The sequence below is a fragment of the Lotus japonicus genome, chromosome 2 (genome assembly GCF_012489685.1).
Source record: "Lotus japonicus ecotype B-129 chromosome 2, LjGifu_v1.2".
NCBI lineage: Eukaryota > Viridiplantae > Streptophyta > Magnoliopsida > Fabales > Fabaceae > Lotus > Lotus japonicus.
In genome coordinates this window covers 19,495,861-19,515,923 of record NC_080042.1, presented here as the reverse complement: position 1 = coordinate 19,515,923, position 20,063 = coordinate 19,495,861, and the positions used below count along the sequence as shown (strand labels likewise).

Here is a 20,063-nt window from a genome sequence, read left to right as displayed (position 1 = left end):
GAAATGGTTAAGAGCGTGTGCCTTCACCCACGATGGCCACCCACGATGCAAGCAAACGGTTGAAGTGCACCCCTCCCCCACGATGCAAGAAGCTTCTGGAGCAAGTAAGAGATCGTGGATCACCAAGCCCACTAACTCGTCTAGCAGAGGAGAAAACCGCCAAGGACATGTGTGGCAATGGAGCACTATAAATAGGAGAAGATCATTCAGAAGAAGGGGTTCCCAACTTAACTCCAAAAATTCACTAAAAAGCTCACATGTCCGCATCAAAGAGACTCCAAGAGCCTAACGTGATCATGAGGGAGTATGTTGCAGAACCAGCCATTTACCATTCCTGCATTTAATGCTTTCAAACTTGTTGCTTTGTTCATTTGAATTCCTATCGATTTTCTTCACTTGATGTAATTTTCAGTTTTTCGACTTTATTTGTGTACTTTGCCCTTTGTTTAATGAAATTCAGTTTCCAGTACTCTTGAATATTTGTTTTAAGTTACAAACTCAACCTTTGACACTTGTTTGTCGAAAATCACGTTCCACACACAACACTTTGGCAAGACGTTTTCCCAAAAGAACCCCTTAATCTTAAACTTTTCCCAGTCGAATCTGGAGAATGTTTGTTTATCAAATATCACCGTAAACAAATTGGCACGCCCAGTGGGACCATTTTTGTGAAAACTAAGTTTTACAGAAGTGCTTTGTGTTTTTTGTTTATTGCATGTTACTTGTTACATGTTACTCGTTACCTGCTTGTGTGATTTGTTTCTTATATGCACCTGAGAAGTGGTAAGACTGTGAGTATGACAAGCAATCGAGGCAGAACCTCCCCCCAAGGATCCAACGTGGTCAATCAAAGCAGCCCTGGCGGAAGCAGTGGTAACAATAATGAAGAAATACCTTATGGGATGAGTTCTGGTACCACCGTGCCAACCCAGAGTATAGAAGTATCTGCAGTAGCGGGGATGCCCATTCCAACGACGGTTCAAGCAGTGACACCTCCAACGGTGATGAGAGGAGCAGCCAATGCACCTCAATCCTCGTTCATGCCAAATGTCTCCCTACCCGCGAGAGACATGCCTTTTGGCATGCCCACATCCTTGATGCAGGGTCTGCAAGGCAATTATTCAACGTTCTCTGAAAATGTCCTTCCCTTTGGGATACCCCCTTTTGGAGCAAATGGGACAATGATGAACTTAGGAAGCCGCGTGAGCCCTCCTGGCTTTACTACAGGGCCCAGTTAACAGGTTTACTTGCCTACAGGCATGAATTCAGGGTCACTTCAAGCCATCAGGCAGCAAGTTGACGATAGCAACCATGAAATGGTTAATATATTATCTCGACAGATGGGGGAGATTATTAACCCTTTGATTCAAAAAACCAATGCCAATAACCAATAGTTAGCCCAACAAATGGGGCGGTTGGCTACAGTGTTAGGATCTCAAGTCGAAGTTGCACCCTTACTAGGGATTCAACCAATCCCGCATGTCGCAATCCCTGTGCGCGGACCCGTGCTGCCGTTCCCAAACATGGGGCAAAACCCTCTGTTCGAGGAGAATGAAGGAGTGCAGCAACCACCCCAGAACCTGTACATGGTGAACATGAATGAACACGCTGATGGAGTATTAGAGAGAATTCGACACTAGAACGCCGGAGGGAAACAAAATGTTGCTGCTGTTGTCGAACAATTGTTGAACCAACATGGTTTCAATGTGGGTTTTGCAAATAGACCCCATTTTGTTTCAGCTTTTACTGAAGAAGTTCTCGAAGTAGAGCTTCCTCGAGGCTGGAAAGTTCCTAAATTCACCAAGTTCTCAAGAGACTCTGGAGAGTCCACTGTTGAGCATGTAGCTAGGTACCAAATTGAGGCTATTGAGCATGTAACCATTAATGAAAATTTGAAAATGAAATACATTCCCAGTTCTTTAACCAAGAACGCATTCACATGGTTCACAACCCTCGCCCCAAGGTCAGTTCACACTTGGGCTCAATTGGAAAGGATTTTCCATGAGCAATTCTTTAAGGGAGAATGCAAGGTGAGCCTGGAGGATCTGGCTAGTGTCAAGAGGAAAACAACTGAGTCTATTGATGACTATTTGAATAGGTTCAGAATGCTGAAATCTCGATGCTTCACTCACGTTCCAGAGCATGGGCTAGGTTTCTTAGCCGCTGGCGGCTTAGAATATTCCATTAGGAAGAAACTCGATACACAATATATTCGAGATATGTCACAACTTGCAGATAGAGTAAGGCATGTCGAGTTATTGAAGGCTGAGAAATCTGAGGAAAAGGCTAAGACTACTAACAAATGGCCTAAAAAAGAGAAAGTAGCGTACATTGACACTGAACCAGTATGTCGAAATCCATGTGTTTATCGAGAAACTTCTCCAAAAGTTGATATTAACGATATCAATTTGGTTGAACTTCAGCTAGGGGAGCCTTATGTTTGTAGGGCTTTAAGACCTTATGAAAACAAAGTTGGAGAAGAGTCTCCTAAGGAGAACACTCCTGTGGTGAAAACTTACACTTTTGATGTGACCAAGTGTGATGCAATTTATGATATACTTGTGTCTGATGGTTTAATTGTGGTCCCTAAAGACCAAAAACTTCATTCTCTTAGACAAAAGAAAGGGAAAAAGTATTGTAAGTATCATAACTTTTTTGGTCACTGGACCTCACAGTGTGTTCGTTTCAGGGACCTTGTTCAGTGAGCGTTGGATTTTGGAAGGCTCAAGTACGATGAATAGGCCAAAGGTCAGATGAAGATTGACTCGGATCCACTGCAAAAAGCTGAAGCCAACTAGGTGGAACCTCTCCACATCTGCATGGTCGATATCTCTGAAAAACTCGATTTGGGTTTAAAGATCTGAGAGCCAGAGACCAAAAATGGGGCGATCGAGGAGCCAACAGTGGAAGAAGATGTGGGCTTAGATGATGTTTATCCTCAAGCTGGGGAAACTATCATCGAATTCTTGTCTTGAAGCAAAGATGGAGAGAAAGAAGTCATGTTGTGCCCTAGATGCAGCGCCGTGTTGGATAAGTCAACAACGAAGACTTATCAGGACTCTGAAATGAAGAAACACTATCAAAGGAAGGTGCCTGTCGTCAGGAGGTTGAAGTACCCTCATGAAGAGCTGGTAGAGACTACACATGAGCACCATGGCAAAAAAGGCCAAGATCTAAAAGGGAAAGGCAAGTCCTATCTCCCTAATGCTGGTGTGCCCAAGAACCAGTGGTTCAGGCCGGCGCCTCCCAAGCCGAAGCCACGACAGAAGTGGCAGAGGATCGACATAGGTCAAGGGTCTTCTTATGTTAACAATTCTCAGGTGTCGAGGAATTATTCCTATGGTTCAAAAAATTATTATGCTTCGGAGCAGATGACAAGGACCCAATTTTGACGCTTCTTAAGAAAAAGGAAAGCTGAGATAGAAAGGGGTGGCAAATTTCGCTCACTATGGGACATAAAGCCAACAGATCCCACAGATGACAAGCCAAGTGTGGCTTCAATCATTAATCAACTTGACCATGCTATCAAGCAGGGGAAGACCGCGCCAGACCCAGTCCAGAAAAAACGAAGGTAGCGGCTGAGGATGAAGATGAAGATATGCTTGAAGACTTCGACGATAGCGATGGAGAAGATCTCAACATACTATGTGTAGTATCAATTCTGCCTGTTGATTTCGATAAGATATCAGAAGTGACCGAAAGGGACGAGGACTATTACGTCGAAGAAGAAGCGGATGACAATCCCCTATGCTATTATGTGATGTAGAAAGGGGCGGTCGAGGATGAAAGAGCTATTTTCCAAAGGCCTTCAGACCACATGAAAAGCCATTTGAAACCTTTGTTTGTATGGGCTAAGGTCGAAGAGAAGGGAGTTAACAAGGTTTTAGTTGATGGTTGTAACATCCCGATTTTCGGGTGCCACGGTAGTAACATGTAAAAGTAAATATGCAATATTTTCCAAAAGGGATCTATAAATGTGAGTATTTATTTTTTTTCCTTTTTGAAGCATTTCTAAAACATGTAATGCATACTCCCAACCATAAATAATTTACATATGGCCTTGACCAAGACACAACATAAAAGACAAGACAAATAAAATGAAAACCAACAAACGGACCCACTATGCAATGACTCCATAGATCCGATATACTCCCTATGATTTCCACACTGGGTAACCATAGGAAAGCAATGCACCAGAACCTACCCAAAACCTCAAATACAAATCATAAAATGATCCTACAAGCTTAAACCAATAACAGTAAGCTATTCTACCCAAAGGCTCTAGCCTTACGCCCGACTCTATTCTTCGAGTCTTCTATAGTTCTTCCACATGGAGTAGCATCTGCTCACATCGCCACCTTTCGTGCTCTAGCAGCAGGCCGACCGCCCAAACACAAACATACAAACAAAGCCAAGACACTAGGGTCAACTTACAGAATATAATAGATATACAATCAACATGTGACACAGGGGGGTATATACTTAAATAGGTTCTCAGTTGCCTATCCTAAGGTATATACTTAGCATGTTATCAAGGCTCTAATCAACAATTCAATAGACAATATAACACAATTCCAGTTAGGGTGCATGTATGCGTGCAATGCAATTCAAAATGATCTGGATAGTTTGTTTGGGATGGGCACCATCGAGTCAATCCTAACACCGACCTAGTGTTTAACAACTCCGTTCGGGTGTCACTTACAACCCATGCATAGTTGGGTCAATTCTAACCAGCCTAGGTTGAACCACTCTACCTGCTATGTCGAAGATACACTCTTGGTGTTTTCCGATGAAGGTCGTCCCAACCTTCGTGAAGCCGACCGAAGTCGTCCCAACTTCACCGAGGTCCGATCTTTCGGTCGTCCCAACCTCGAATGTATGCATGATGCAATATGGTTAGCCAAACATCGAATCGTCCTCGCACGTACGTGTTTGACTACAAATCTCAATATAAAAGCCCAAGTGTTTAATGTCGACCCTGACGTCATAAAACCCAACAAAAGAGTACTAGAGTCCTCAGTGACCTCCTCTCGTCACCGTGGATCACCCCCGTGGCATCCACCAAATTATTCAAGAAGTGCAAGGAAGCACTTATTTCCCTTATTAATCATGTTGACTCATCCACTTGACGGTCAAGCAAACAACTCAACGAGCGAGAAGGGTATTATTACCCACGCTCAGTTTCTTGCTCAAAGCATGGCTTGTCGACTTATTCCCGTATTTCACAATCATTTCCATTTCCTAAGTTTCCCTAAGGTCATCGTTAATTAATTAAAGTGTTTCAAGTTGAGTTAATTCAATTATGATGTTTATTGTCAAAATTCAAGTTTCATGAATTATCAAGTTCCATGTTCTAACTAATCAAAGTTTCCCGAATCCCCCAAATATAATCCCCAGGAATAGTCTAAGCGTTCAAAAAAAGGGCTAGGTCTCAGACCCCCGTCAGAACCTGCCTAGGGTTATCATTTCAACCCAAAGGATCAATTCAAATGTCCCACGCTCCGCAATCGCGTCAATACGCACAGTTCAATAACAATATCAATATCTCAACTATAAGAAGCAATATAACAATAATTATGTGCGGAAATCATAAGACGGAAACCAGTAAACGGCCGAAGCCTCTCAGAAAACGGAGACACACGTCTCATATAAGTTCACTCGGCCGAAGCCTCCAGAAAACATTTTCCCATAAAGCGATAAACAATATTCAATATCAACGCAATGTTCAAGTCGAATTTATCGACGCCTACAATAAAATAGCTAGTAAGTAAGTTGCCCTAACCTTAGCCAACTCCCTTACTAAGCTGCAACTCCAATCCAATCACATTTTTGCTTTCCCGTGTAGACTCGCTTTATTCCATTGTGTAGCTTCGATGCAAGGTGCTTCCGTTCTTCGTACCTTTCATAAGCATACTAAACAAAATCACTAACCGCGCTACTTACTACTTAAGTCTAGAGCTACAACCTCAAGCAAATGACTCGAAGAAAACACAAGTTAAACTGAATCTTCGCAATGGTTATAAACCATTAGGATCAATCACCGAAATTAAGACAAGTCATCATAATGACCACAAAACAATAACAATGCTTCAAAATCTTTTGACTTAGTAAACTAGCTTTAAAACCAAATACTCATATCTTTGTTAAAATAGAAAAAGCAAATAAAGAATACTTACTTATCGAGTCACTTACAACAACTTAATGTCTCAACTCGCTCTCACAATCTATTCCTCAAGCCAACGTTGTATCATTATCAATTCTTATCAAATCCACTAACCCTTATCAAATAATCCGTAAACCACAGTTAACTTCCAAGACAAATAACTATACTTATCTAATGATTATGTACTTATTCAGGACTCATGAGCTCCTTCAAAATGATCAAATCATTTCTCTTAAAATTAAACTCGTGATATCTCGTTAGACAAAGACCCTAGTCTCTTTGAAACTCCACTTTGGTTCTACAAAATTCCCAAACTTATAGATAAGTCCTCAATCTCTAAGAAACAGCTTCTAGTCCTCAATTAATTCCTTAATTACGTCTAAGTCCTCGAACTTCCAAAGTTTCAAATCTAGACCTTCTAAAATCAAGTATTTATAGTAAAGCTCATCAACTTCTTGAAATTTAAGATTCAATCCTAAGTCATATCTTTCAACATCTAGATTGTCATTACAACTTAATCCATTCTAATTAATACCTTTCGAAGTCTAACTAGTGTTTTTACCCGCGCGTTGCACGGGGAATACATCTATTATATTTGATAGGTCAATTAATACCTTAATCATTAAAAATATAATAAACAAATGATGAAATAGAAGAGTATGAATGATGAGCAAAGTGGACAAAAAGTGTTAAATTAAAACCCTAATTGCATAGATTGAACTTCGTACAATTGAACAACTAATAAAAAAATTGGTTAACCAAATCTCAAATTATGCAAAACATATTAGGGGATGTGGTTTAATGATGGCTAACAAACAATAGCTGATTTAATCTACAATGAAAAAAAGAGAAAAGATTCTTTATGTACGTGATTATGCGAGTTCATTTTTTACACAATAAAATAAACTAAGTTTGACCCATATCAACATGAAGTCGTTTCACATTCTTCATGAGCCTAAAGACAATAACACAAATTATAGATATGAAGAATCGCCAATAAAGCATTCAGAACACACTTTAATCTTAGAAAAAAAAAAGAATGTACCGCGAAATTTGTTATTGTATTTGATACATTAATTAATACTTAATGAAGGTACTTTCTTGTTAAAATATATTTATTCCCGTAGGAGAATTTAACTCCTATAATAATTTGTACAAAAAAATTAAAGTGGACTATATTATTATGTAGTAAAAAATTAACATCAAACTATATTATATTATGTTTTTCTTGTAACAAAAAAAAATTCCGATGAAATCTTATTAACATTTATTTTTATGTAGAAGTATTTTCATGTAAAATATTCTTCCTATATATAAAAGCTTTTAGGCTCTTTCTAATACAATTAGATCCAGCTTCTCCTTACTCTCAGGATGCCTGAAAGTCTTTTCTCAAGTCTATCTGGTGGGTAATATCGATGAAGATGATGACACCCACCATACCTTGCTTGCTTCAAGGTTGATCTCTTGTATCCTCCTCCTGCCGAAGACTTTAAGAGTAAACCTTGTCATTCCAACTTTCATCGATCGAGTTTCAGTTGCTTTTTCTGTTGATCCAGGTGAGAAAGCTTACTAAGGCAACCTCTGCTTTTGTCTATCTCCCAATATAAGAAGCATGTTGCTTTGCTCTTATAGTAGTACTAATAGGCGTACTTTAGAACAAATTTCTAGCGAAGGTCTTGACAGTTTGGAACTGAAAGGTTTGGTTCATCAATAATATCTAGTAGTTTCATCATGCTATTCTGCTTTTGAGCTTGTTGTACTTACCGGAGCATTTCTGCGATAAAAAATTCAGAATAGTAAAGCAGTCGTAGTATGCTCCCTTTACTTGCTCTATTGCTCAAGTGATAGCTGAGTGCATACTATTTGCATCCGAATTATATATAAAAGACTCTTAAAAACAACTACTTAATTCTCCATTACAAAGAATATACATTACATCAGAACCTAATTATTATTTGTCAGTGACATAAGTGTCGAAAATAATAGTAATGAAAATTTCGAATGGTGTGGATAAGGGTTAAAAGTCAAATCTCATAAGAAAGAAAAATCTCCATTTACATTAAAATCTCTCTCAGATTTCTCTACCTCACTATCACCACCGTTTTTCTTATAAATTATCCACAAACACACTCATAAATTCCACACAGTACCTAACATCATATGCAAATTTTGTTTTCACTACAACCAGAGTCTGTTCTCTGGCATAAAAAAGCACTTCATAAAGTAAGAAGGTATCACATTTTGAATTTAAATCTTTAAAATATTTATTTCTAATAAAAAAAATCAAATGAAACTTGCTTCCAAATCAGCAGCAATCCTAGGTGTTATTCCTCATTGTTGTCCAACTTTAACATGAATTAATATGAACTCATGCTAATTCAAATGAAACTTGCTTCCAAATCAGCAGCTTCCAGCCGTATCTGCATTCTAAATAACAGAAAATCAAGAACTCATGAAGTGAGATTGATAGACATGTTAGAGTAGGATAGACTAAAGACCACCAAACATAATAGCAATATGTGCAACATCAATCTAGCTATGATAGTGCAAAGATAGCAATCAAATTTGCAGACAGATATGAAAGCCAAAGAATGAATTGAAGCCACTTTTTGGCTATGGCCTTCCAGTGGTTTCCATAACCAATCAGATCTATTTGTAAGGGGAAACTAATCACATGCTACTAAAGAAGATGAATGGAAGAAAACCTCTCTAGAAATTTTAGACCCATTATATTTGTTGAACGGCTAAAACAACTCTTTGCTTTATGTAGCACTGTTGTTGAAAGTACAATAACCAAATCAAAAACATATGCTGATACTAAATCGTAATGTGATAATTACACACTCATGCAAGCAAGACTTCCAATCACACTAAAGTTTGATTAATTGAACCATAGTAGAACAATGATTAATTATAAAATCTAATATTGCCTTCGAAAAGTGACTCTTAATATATGTAATGATGATAGATAGATGTAGAATTGATGAAATAAGTCAGAAAAACTATATATGCATCACAGTAGTGCAACACCAAACACACATCTCTATCTCTTATCTGGTGAAAATATACATATGCATCACAGTAGTGCAACACCAAACACTCATCTCTATCTCTTATCTGGTGAATATATACATATAATGGACTGAGAAAAACCTCCATGAGTACTGGTCTCACATGTTTCGTGGCTTACTTGAAATGAGAGCAAGATAAGATCTTGAGTCATCAATCATGTTTATCTTCAGCTAGCTGAGAATCAGAGAGTGTAGTCAGAAAGAGGTATGCACCTCATTGTCGTTCTGTACCTACGGATAAATTCATGTCAAATGTTTCCAGGGAAGCCAAGGAAATCAATTTATTGTTAGAACACTGGTTTAGGCGTTTAGCATATTAGAAAGGATAGCACCAGTTTTAAAAGTCTAACCTCAATAGTATAGCTTGAGCGAACAAAGATAAGCAGTAAAATCTCATCCATGATATGTAGTTCTGTAGTTGTAACGGCAAGCACCAACAATAATAATTAATTTCCTCGGTGCAAGAAGCAGGCAAAAAGAAAAAATTACCAAATAAAAAAGTTGCAAGGAAAAAAATCTACAACTTCTCCTTTCTCTCCCCTCAATTCTTTCACTCCCTCAATCCACTTCACTGACAATGATTAGGTTAATCAAAACATACACAGATCAATGTTTCACCTCCTATAACATAGGACACAAATTTTAGATGCAAATTAAGAAAAACGAATAAAATAGAATCACATACAAAGGAGAATCAGAAAACATAAAAAACAAATCAAAATATTGCAAAATTCCATATAGAATATAAAATGGATTCACCATCCATGGCTTCCAAAGAATCTCTTTTGGTGGAATATCTATAAAAAAAAAAGCCTGAAGAAAAGAATTTGAAATTAACATGGCAAGTGATGAACGAAATTGACCTTGAAGTCAAACATGAGTGAATGAAAGTTAAAGGTAAAGTAAAATAAAAATTCAAACAAACCATAACATATTATGCAAGCAAAGGAAGAAAATAATTTGAAACCTCCATCTGCAACCTTCCCAATCAGTCCAAGGCAGCAAATCGGAGGGATGCGATTGCAAGTCGATGGCAAAGTGGTTCCGTTGAGAGATGAGACGATTTTGTGGGGTGGTTCCGTTCAGTGGAGAGATGAGATGAAAATTGCATGGAGGGGATGAATTCCATGGAGGAGATAGTGGAGGTAGGCAGAGTTTTAAGAGGGTTTTTGCTGATGGGATGTATTATTTATTTAAATCACTTATCACAGATTTTATATTAAGATAAAATCATGAAATAAACAACATAAATCCTAATCAAATCTAAAATTTAAAAATGTACTAAATAAATATAGATAAAAACTATCAAAATCTAACAAATCACAATAAAAACTCATAAAATCCGGAATTAATTAAAAATCCGAAAATTCAATAAAAATACCATAAAAAATAATTAATAATCTAAAAATAAATAATAATATAAATTAAGATAAAATACAGAAATAAACAACATAAATCCTAGTCAAATCTAAAATTTAAAAATGTACTAAATAAAAATAGATAAAAACTATCAAAATCTAGCAAATCACAATAAAAACTCATAAAATTCGGAATTAATTAAAAATCCGAAAATTCAATAAAAATACAATAAAAATTAATTAATACTCTAAAAATAAATCAAAAATAAATTAAGATAAAATCAAGAAATAAAAAACCTAAATCCTAATCAAATCTAAAATTTAAAAATGTATTTTTTTATTAAGGAGAAATAAGGTAAGGAAAAATCAGGGCACATGTGGCAAGTGGGGCCAAGGAGAAAGAGCTTACATGTAAAATATTAGGTGAGAATTAATCTGGGAGCGACACGTCACTAACTTGGCCTGTGAGAGCGACACGTCATGCTAGAAGTTGTTCTTTTCTAATATATATTGATATTGTTTACTCACTCAGAAATCCAAACTTAATTGTTCTATCTCTATCCAATCATGTTATTCCTAAACATCCATTAACAAATGGGTAATATTCGAACACTTACTCATTCAAAACTTTTTGCAATCGCTTTTTAACGAATAAATGTGCGTAAAGACTCAAACGTTCTTGATTTTCATAAACGAATAAACAACGTATGTAAGTAAGATTTAAAAGATGTTTTCCTACTCCAAAGCATGGAATATCATTTTAAAATAAAGGCTTAATTCCAGTTTGAGTCCCTAATGTTTCACAAAAGTGCGGTCTGCACCCCCTGTGTTTAAAATGTGCGGTCAACATCCCTCATGATTCCAGAATGATCTATTGAGAACCTTCCGTTAAGTTCTGTCAGTTGACTAAACGGAACTCGTTGACAGTGCATAAAAGGGTAAAAGTGTAAATTTCTTTCTCTTATTAATTAAAAAAATTCTAAAATTTCATCCCCAAATTGCAAGAACATCATCAGATTTCATCACAACCAGATTTCCAAATTTCATATATTGATCAACTATCAACCAAGGACCTCCATTAAAATCCCGCTTCAGATCATCCAAGCTTTAAAATCATATATCCAAGCCAATCACTTCCATGTGCTATTCAGGTGCCACAGACAATGAAGCCTAATAGTCATGAACTTGTGACCCACCATTATACCCAAGAGCTTGACAATCACAAACTGCCACCGTGGAAGGAAGTTCTTGCGCCTTACTTCACGAGAGAGGATAAGTTCAGAGCAAAAGGGATTTGGCTCGCCACGCACCTCTGCTTCCATTGAATTAATCATCCTCAATATGAAGCCAACCGAGATCACTCTCCAAATTTTCCCAACTCGATTCCTCCTCCAGCGGAATCGAATTCCCACCACCGTTAACCTCAGGCATGCGTATTTGTAGGAAACTACCTTCCTACCTCCGATTGCTTTCAGATCTCCTACACTGCCACTCGAACCTTCCCACCTTCACCTCCATCCCCTCTCTGCAACACTTCCTATTACAAAACCTAGAATCATAAACCAAAGAAGAAAAATTGAATCTGTTTTAGGTGAAAAAAAAAGACATAACCTCAACTAAGATAAACGAAAATCAGAATCTGGTGAGGAGCAAGATGCGTGGTTTGCCTCTGAAATCGAAAAAGAAAAATAAGATCTGGTACAGAAGATGAAGATGAAGCTGTGAAATGGGGGCTATAGTAGATCTGGTGTTTTGAAGATGAAGCTGTGAAATTATTAGGGTTGCAGAGGAAAGGGTAAAGAAAAAAAATGTTTAAAGAAAATATAATTACAGGTGGCCGCCACGTCAATTAATGAACTCATTTCCGTTTGGTCAACAAACGTGACCAAACGGAAGCTAACGGAAGGGCTTCGTTAGCACAGTTTTGTTACAAAGGGGACCTTGACCGCAACTTTTAGACATGGGGGGTGCAGAATGCCCATTCTTGAAACATCAGGGACTTAAACTGGAATTAAGCCTAATAAAAGGTTTTTTCATCTATTTCTCAAAGCAATTCTTTTCACTTGAAATAACTAATATTGTCAAACGATTATAAACTGTACAGCGACTTTGGATAATTTTTAAATACGTCAAATAACCTCCTAAAAATCTAATAATTTTATCATGGCTTTATCCACAAGTTTTGCAAATCCTCGTAAATTTTCAAGCCGAAATTCAAAGTACAAAATTCACGAAAAATCAAATACTACAGCAGTTCGTGAGAAACGGGACAGCTTAACCCGTGCTCACTAAAATGCGTATAACCTGAGCTACAAATATCGGCATGATATGAAACTTGCGGCAAAAGTTTGCTAACGGAAAAGACTACAATTTTTTATGAAGACTACTTCTTCAAATTCGTTCATTAAACCTAACTATTTAACAGATCAGCAGCTACTACAATTGCGTGACAGCAACAACAATACAACAGAGACATACAGATGGGTTTACCATCTCCTTCTTGAGGGTATAGCATGGCTCACAAGCTTTAACTCGTCAAACACCTAAGATAAAAAATCACAGCAACGAAAACATTATTTTTCCTTCATAAAACGAAGCTTGGATTCCAAAAACTGAGTTCAGGAAGGTCAAAACTCACTGGACAACCTTCTGGAAATTCTCTAGCGAAGATCTCACCGGAGAAGACGGCGGTGCACGACGGCGCTGTCGCCGGAGGAGAAAGGGACAAAGGGTCTTGTACTCCTCTTCACGTAGAACACGATGGTGGTGGTCTCGTTGCAAACAGAGGTCGGAGGAGAGAGTTATGGCCGATTACAGGTTAACGGACTCGCCGGAAATCTCCTCCGGCGGTGGCTCATGGCGGAGATGGTCAGAATCCAAAATTGATTTAGGGGTTTTGAAGCTGGCTTCGAGGGGAGTCTAACCGTGGTGTTGGTTTCCCAAAACGATGAGCGGTTCGCCGGAGATCGGAGTTTGAAGGCGGCGGTTCTAGGGTTTTGTTTTTCTCTAACTCTTCGTCGCTTCTGGACGTTGTGGTGGTGCGGCGTGTAAGATCAAGTTTTGATCGAGTAGTACAACTCTATGTTTTGATGATTACAAGTTAACATTTTAGTATGAACAATTATGGTACTCTAACGTGTTTTTCTGAGTTTGCTATTTACAGGCTCTGACCTCAATATTATCTCACACAAATCAGAAGCACTATGCTTAAAGAGTGACCCAAGCAACGCTTTCGCAACATCTATGTTGAGTCTGAACAGTAGAAAAACTTCAGAAGATCTGAAGTATATCAAGCTCTTATATGGACTTAGTCACTTGAAGTTCTGAAGATCCAGACGTTCTGACAACCCAGACACTCTGAAGGTTCAGATGTTCTGACGGTGTAGAAGACTCTGAGGATCCTGAAGCTGAAAAGTGAAGACTCTGATGTCCAGAAGCAAGATGGCTCTGAAGACCAAGTACTTCCCTCTGAGTTCAGAATCAGAAGGTACAACGGTCAGAGGATCTCTACTTCCCTCTGACTCTGATCAACAAGCTTCACAAGTTCCAACATGAAGCATTCCCCTGATCAGAAGTCTACCAGGTTAAAGGTCAAGCCACTTTCCAAAGTACAAAAGGCAAATGTACTATCCTGACGACCTACCTAACATTCTCAGCCACAGCAGAAGCTGGAATTTCCAGAACTGCCCTCCAACGGTAGCATTCCCATGCAGCGTTCAAACCCTAATCCTTGGAGTATAAATAGAGGCTGAAGATTGAAAGATGCAGTTGGAAGAATCTCACACGCGCAAGCTATATTCAAACCTTCTAAGCATTCTTTCATCTGAATTCATTGTGTTTACTATTAGCTTTTCAGAAGCAAATTCTTTGTAAACATTCTTTCTTAAACAGTTGTTTAGTTACCTTTAGGAGATCAAGTTTGATCGGATCCTAGAGAAGACTAAGAGAGTGAATCTTAGTGTGAGCTAAGTCAGTGTATTGTTAGTCACTTGTAGGTTTCAAGTGCAGTTGTAACATTTACCTGATTAGTGGATTGCCTTCATTCTAAGAAGGAAGAAATCACCTTAACGGGTGGACTGGATTAGCTTGAGTGATTCATCAAGTGAACCAGGATAAAATCCTTGTGTGCTTTTCTATCTCTTATCTTAAGCACTTTGTTCTCGAAATATTTGTTAAAATCTTTAAGGTGGAAGTTTTATTCTGAAAACATTATTCAAACCCCCCATTTTCTACCGTTTTTCATACCTTCAATTGGTATCAGAGCGCAAGTTCTGATTACCACACCTAACAGTGTTCAGTGATCCGGGCTGGTGTGAAAAACAATGGCTACCACCAGTGAAACGCAAAAAGATGGTTACAATGCAAAGCCTCCCATGTTCGACGGTCAAAGGTTCGAATATTGGAAAGATAGAATTGAGAGTTTCTTTCTGGGCTTCGATGCAGATCTCTGGGATATTATTGTGGATGGCTATGAGCGTCCAGTTGATGAAGAAGGCAAGAAAATCTCCAGATCAGAGATGACTGCTGAACAAAAGAAGCTTTACTCACAACATCACAAAGCTAGAGCTATTCTTCTGAGTGCCATTTCCTATGAAGAGTACCAGAAGAATACAGATCGTGAGTTTGCCAAGGGCATCTTTGAATCCCTGAAGATGTCTCATCAAGGAAACAAGAAAGTCAAAGAATCAAAGGCGTTGTCTTTGATCCAGAAGTATGAGTCCTTTATCATGGAGCCCAACGAGTCCATAGAGGACATGTTTTCCAGATTTCAGTTGCTGGTAGCTGGAATAAGACCTCTCAACAAAAGCTACACTACAAAAGATCATGTCATAAGGGTCATCAGAAGTCTTCCTGAAAGCTGGATGCCTTTAGTGACTTCAATAGAGCTTACAAGAGATGTTGAGCATATGAGTATAGAAGAACTCATCAGCATACTGAAATGTCATGAGCTGAAGCGCTCAGAGATGCAAGATCTGAGGAAGAAATCTATAGCCTTGAAATCCAAATCTCAGAAGGTTAAATCTGAGAAGTCAAAAGCTCTCTAAGCTGAAGCAGAAGAATCTGAAGAAGCATCAGAAGATTCAGAAGATTCTGATGAAGATGAGTTGACTCTGATTTCAAAAAGGCTCAACCGTATCTGGAAGCACAGGCAGAGCAAGTACAAAGGCTCTGGAAAGGCCAAAGGAAAGTCTGAATCCTCAGGCCAGAAGAAGTCCTCGATTAAGGAAGTCACATGCTTTGAGTGCAAAGAATCATGGCACTACAAGAGTGACTGTCCAAAACTGAAAAAGGACAAGAGGCCAAAGAAGCACTTCAAGACCAAGAAAAGTCTGATGGTGACTTTTGACGAATCAGAGTCAGAGGATGTTGACTCTAATGGCGAAGTTCAAGGACTCATGGCTATTGTCAAAGACAAAGGAGCAGAGTCAAAGGATGATGTTGACTCTGACTCAGCATCAGAAGGAGATCCTAACTCAGACGATGAAAATGAGGTATTCGCTTCTTTCTCAACCTCTGAACTGAAACATGCTTTGTCTGATATCATGGATAAGTATAACTCTTTATTGTCTAAGCATAAAAAGTTGAAAAAGGACTTATCTGCTGCTTCTAAGACTCATTATGAACATGAGAAAATCATTTCTGATTTGAAAAATGATAACCATGCTTTAATGAATTCTAACTCTGTGCTTAAGAATCAAGTTGCTATGTTAGAAGAAGTAATTGCCTGTGATGCCTCTGATAGTAAGCATGAATCTAAGTATGAAAAATCTTTTCAAAGATTCCTGGCTAAAAGCGTAGACAGAAGCTTAATGGCTTCAATGATCTATGGCGTAAGCAGAAATGGAATGCATGGCATTGGCTATTCTAAACCAGTTAGAAATGAGCCTCCTATGCCTAAAGCTAAATCCTTGTATGAATGCTTTGTTCCCTCTGGTACAATATTGCCTGACCCTTTACCTGCTGAAGTTGCTAAACCCCCTCTCAAAAAGGGATCTTTCTCCATGTCTAAATATCATGCAAAAATTCCTTTACATTACCATGTTGAGAAACCCAAGGTGATCAGAACATCTGGGGTAACTAACAAGAGAGGACCCAGAAAGTGGGTACCTAAGGATAAGATTATCTATGTTGCAGATATCCTTGATAACTCCACTGAAACACCAATCATGGTATCTGGACAGTGGATGCTCGCGTCACATGACGGGAGAAAGGCGTATGTTCCAAGAGCTAAAACTTAAGCCTGGAGGCAAAGTTGGCTTTGGTGGCAACGAAAAGGGTAAAATTGTTGGTACTAGTATTATTTGTGTAGATGCATTGCCAATGTTTTATTGGTAGACGGCTTAACTCATAACTTATTGTCTATAAGTCAATTAGCTGACAAGGGTTATGATGTTATCTTCAATCAAAAGTCCTGCCGGGCTGTAAGTCAGATCGATGGCTCTGTTCTGTTTAACAGAAAGAGGAAGAACAACTTTTATAAGATTAGATTATCTGAGTTGGAGGCTCAGAATGTGAAGTGCCTTCTGTCTGTTAATGAAGAGCAATGGGTATGGCATAGACGGTTAGGGCATGCCAGTATGAGAAATATTTCTCAACTGAGTAAGCTAAACCTTGTCAGGGGCATTCCCACTCTGAAGTTCTCTTCAGACACTCTTTGTGAAGCATGTCAGAAAGGCAAATTCACAAAAGTCCCTTTCAAGGCAAAGAATGTTGTCTCAACCTCAAGGCCATTGGAACTTCTGCGTATCGACCTGTTTGGACCAGTGAAAATTGAGTCTATAGGTGGCAAGAGATATGGGATGGTCATTGTTGACGACTATAGCCGCTGGACATGGGTAAAATTTCTAACCCGCAAGGATGAGTCTCATGCTGTGTTCTCTACCTTCATAGCCCAAGTGCAAAACGAGAAGGCTTGTAGGATTGTGCATGTCAGAAGTGACCATGGTGGAGAGTTTGAGAATGACAAGTTTGAGAGTCTGTTTGATTCCTATGGAATTGCACATGATTTCTCTTGTCCCAGAACTCCTCAACAAAATGGTGTTGTTGAGAGGAAGAACAGAACTCTTCAGGAGATGGCTAGAACCATGCTCCAAGAAACTGGCATGGCTAAGCACTTTTGGGCAGAGGCAGTAAACACAGCGTGTTACATTCAGAACAGAATCTCTGTGAGACCAATTCTGAATAAGACTCCCTATGAATTGTGGAAGAATATAAAACCCAACATTTCTTACTTTCATCCTTTTGGTTGTGTTTGTTATGTTCTTAAAACTAAGGATAGATTGCATAAGTTTGATACTAAATCGTCTAAATGTCTATTACTTGGTTACTCTGATAGATCTAAAGGTTTTAGATTTTATAATACTGATGCTAAAACAATTAAAGAATCTATACATGTTAGATTTGATGATAAGCTTGACTCTGATCAGTCAAAGCTAGTTGAAAGGTTTGCAGATTTAAGCATAAATGTTTCTGACAAAGGCAAAGCTCCAGAGGAAGTTGAGCCAGAGGAAGATGAACCAGAAGAAGCTGGTCCCTCTTATTCACAATCTCAGAAGAAGAGCAGAAACACTGCGGCTCATCCTAAGGAATTGATTCTGGGCAACAAAGATGAACCAGTCATAACCAGTTCAGCATTCAGACCCTCTGAAGAGACCTTGCTTAGTCTGAAATGATTGGTGTCCTTAATTGAACCCAAGTCAATTGATGAAGCTCTTCAGGACAAGGACTGGATTCTGGCTATGGAAGAAGAACTGAATCAATTTTCCAAGAATAATGTTTGGAGCCTAGTGAAGAAACCTCAAAGTGTCCATGTAATTGGAACCAAATGGGTGTTCAGAAACAAGTTGAATGAGAAATGTGATGTAGTCAGAAACAAGGCAAGGCTAGGTGCTCAAGGCTACAGTCAGCAGGAAGGAATAGACTACACTGAAACATTTGCTCCAGTAGCAAGACTAGAAGCAATCAGACTGCCGATCTCCTTCTCAGTGAATCACAATATAATTCTACATCAGATGGATGTTAAGAGTGCCTTCCTAAATGGATACATATCAGAGGAAGTCTACGTTCACCAACCCCCAGGTTTTGAGGATGAGAAGAACCCAGACCATGTTTTCAAGCTGAAGAAATCTCTCTATGGTCTGAAGCAAGCTCCTAGAGCATGGTATGAGAGACTCAGCTCATTCCTTCTGGAGAATGAGTTTGTAAGGGGTAAAGTAGATACAACTCTCTTTTGCAAAACTTACAAAGATGATATTTTAATTGTGCAAATTTATGTTGATGATATTATATTTGGTTCTACTAATCAATCTCTATGCAAAGAATTTTCTGAGATGATGCAGGCTGAATTTGAGATGAGTATGATGGGAGAACTCAAGTACTTTCTTGGAATACAAGTTGATCAAACACCAGAAGGAACATATATCCATCAGAACAAATACACTAAAGAACTTCTGAAGAAGTTCAATATGCTGGAATCTACAGTTGCCAAGACTCCAATGCATCCTACATGCGGAGAAAGAAGATGCAAGTGGTAAAGTTTGTCAGAAGCTATATCGTGGTATGATAGGATCACTTCTATACTTAACTGCATCTAGGCCAGATATATTGTTTAGTGTTCACTTATGTGCTCGTTTCCAATCAGATCCAAGGGAAACCCACTTAACTGCTGTTAAGAGGATCCTAAGATATCTGAAAGGTACCACTAACCTTGGCTTGATGTATAAGAAAACATCAGAGTATAAGCTTTCAGGTTATTGTGATGTTGGTTATGCAGGAGATAGAACAGAGAAAAAAACACTTCTGGAAATTGTCAATTTCTGGGAAGCAACTTAGTCTCATGGGCAAGCAAGAGGCAATCAACCATTGCACTATCTATTGCAGAGGCAGAATATATCTCAGCAGCAATATGTAGCACTCAGATGCTCTGGATGAAACATCAGCTGGAGGATTATCAAATCCTTGAGAGCAATATTCCAATCTATTGTGATAACACTGCTGCAATTTCATTGAGTAAGAATCATATCTTACACTCAAGGGCAAAACACATTGAGGTAAAGTATCATTTTATTCGAGATTATGTACAGAAGGGCGTACTTCTTCTAAAGTTTGTTGATACTGACCATCAATGGGCAGATATCTTTACAAAGCCCTTAGCAGAGGATAGATTTAATTTCATTCTGAAAAATCTGAATATGGACTTTTGTCCAGCATGAAGATGGATCAGAACCTCTGACTATGATGCTTCTTTATCAGAAGATGTCTAGTTCAGAAGGTAACTCTATCAGAGTTTAAGTACCCATTGGTGCTGACTCTGAAGCTGAGACAATAAACATGTGTCAGTATCTCTGATACATAGTTCCTTGTGCCCGTGCTGACAGTCTGTCGTAATGAGTGTTGATGTGCTTCTCTCCTTCGTGTGATATGTGTATTAACTGTTACTATGATGTCTTTAACTTTTTACCGTTGATTTTA

General features: G+C 38.5%; 1 pseudogene; it reads right to left on the bottom strand.

The window, feature by feature from the left end:
• Nucleotides 1-20,063, bottom strand: part of LOC130736189 (probable 3-hydroxyisobutyrate dehydrogenase-like 3, mitochondrial) — a 35,518-nt pseudogene that overhangs the window by 617 nt on the left and 14,838 nt on the right.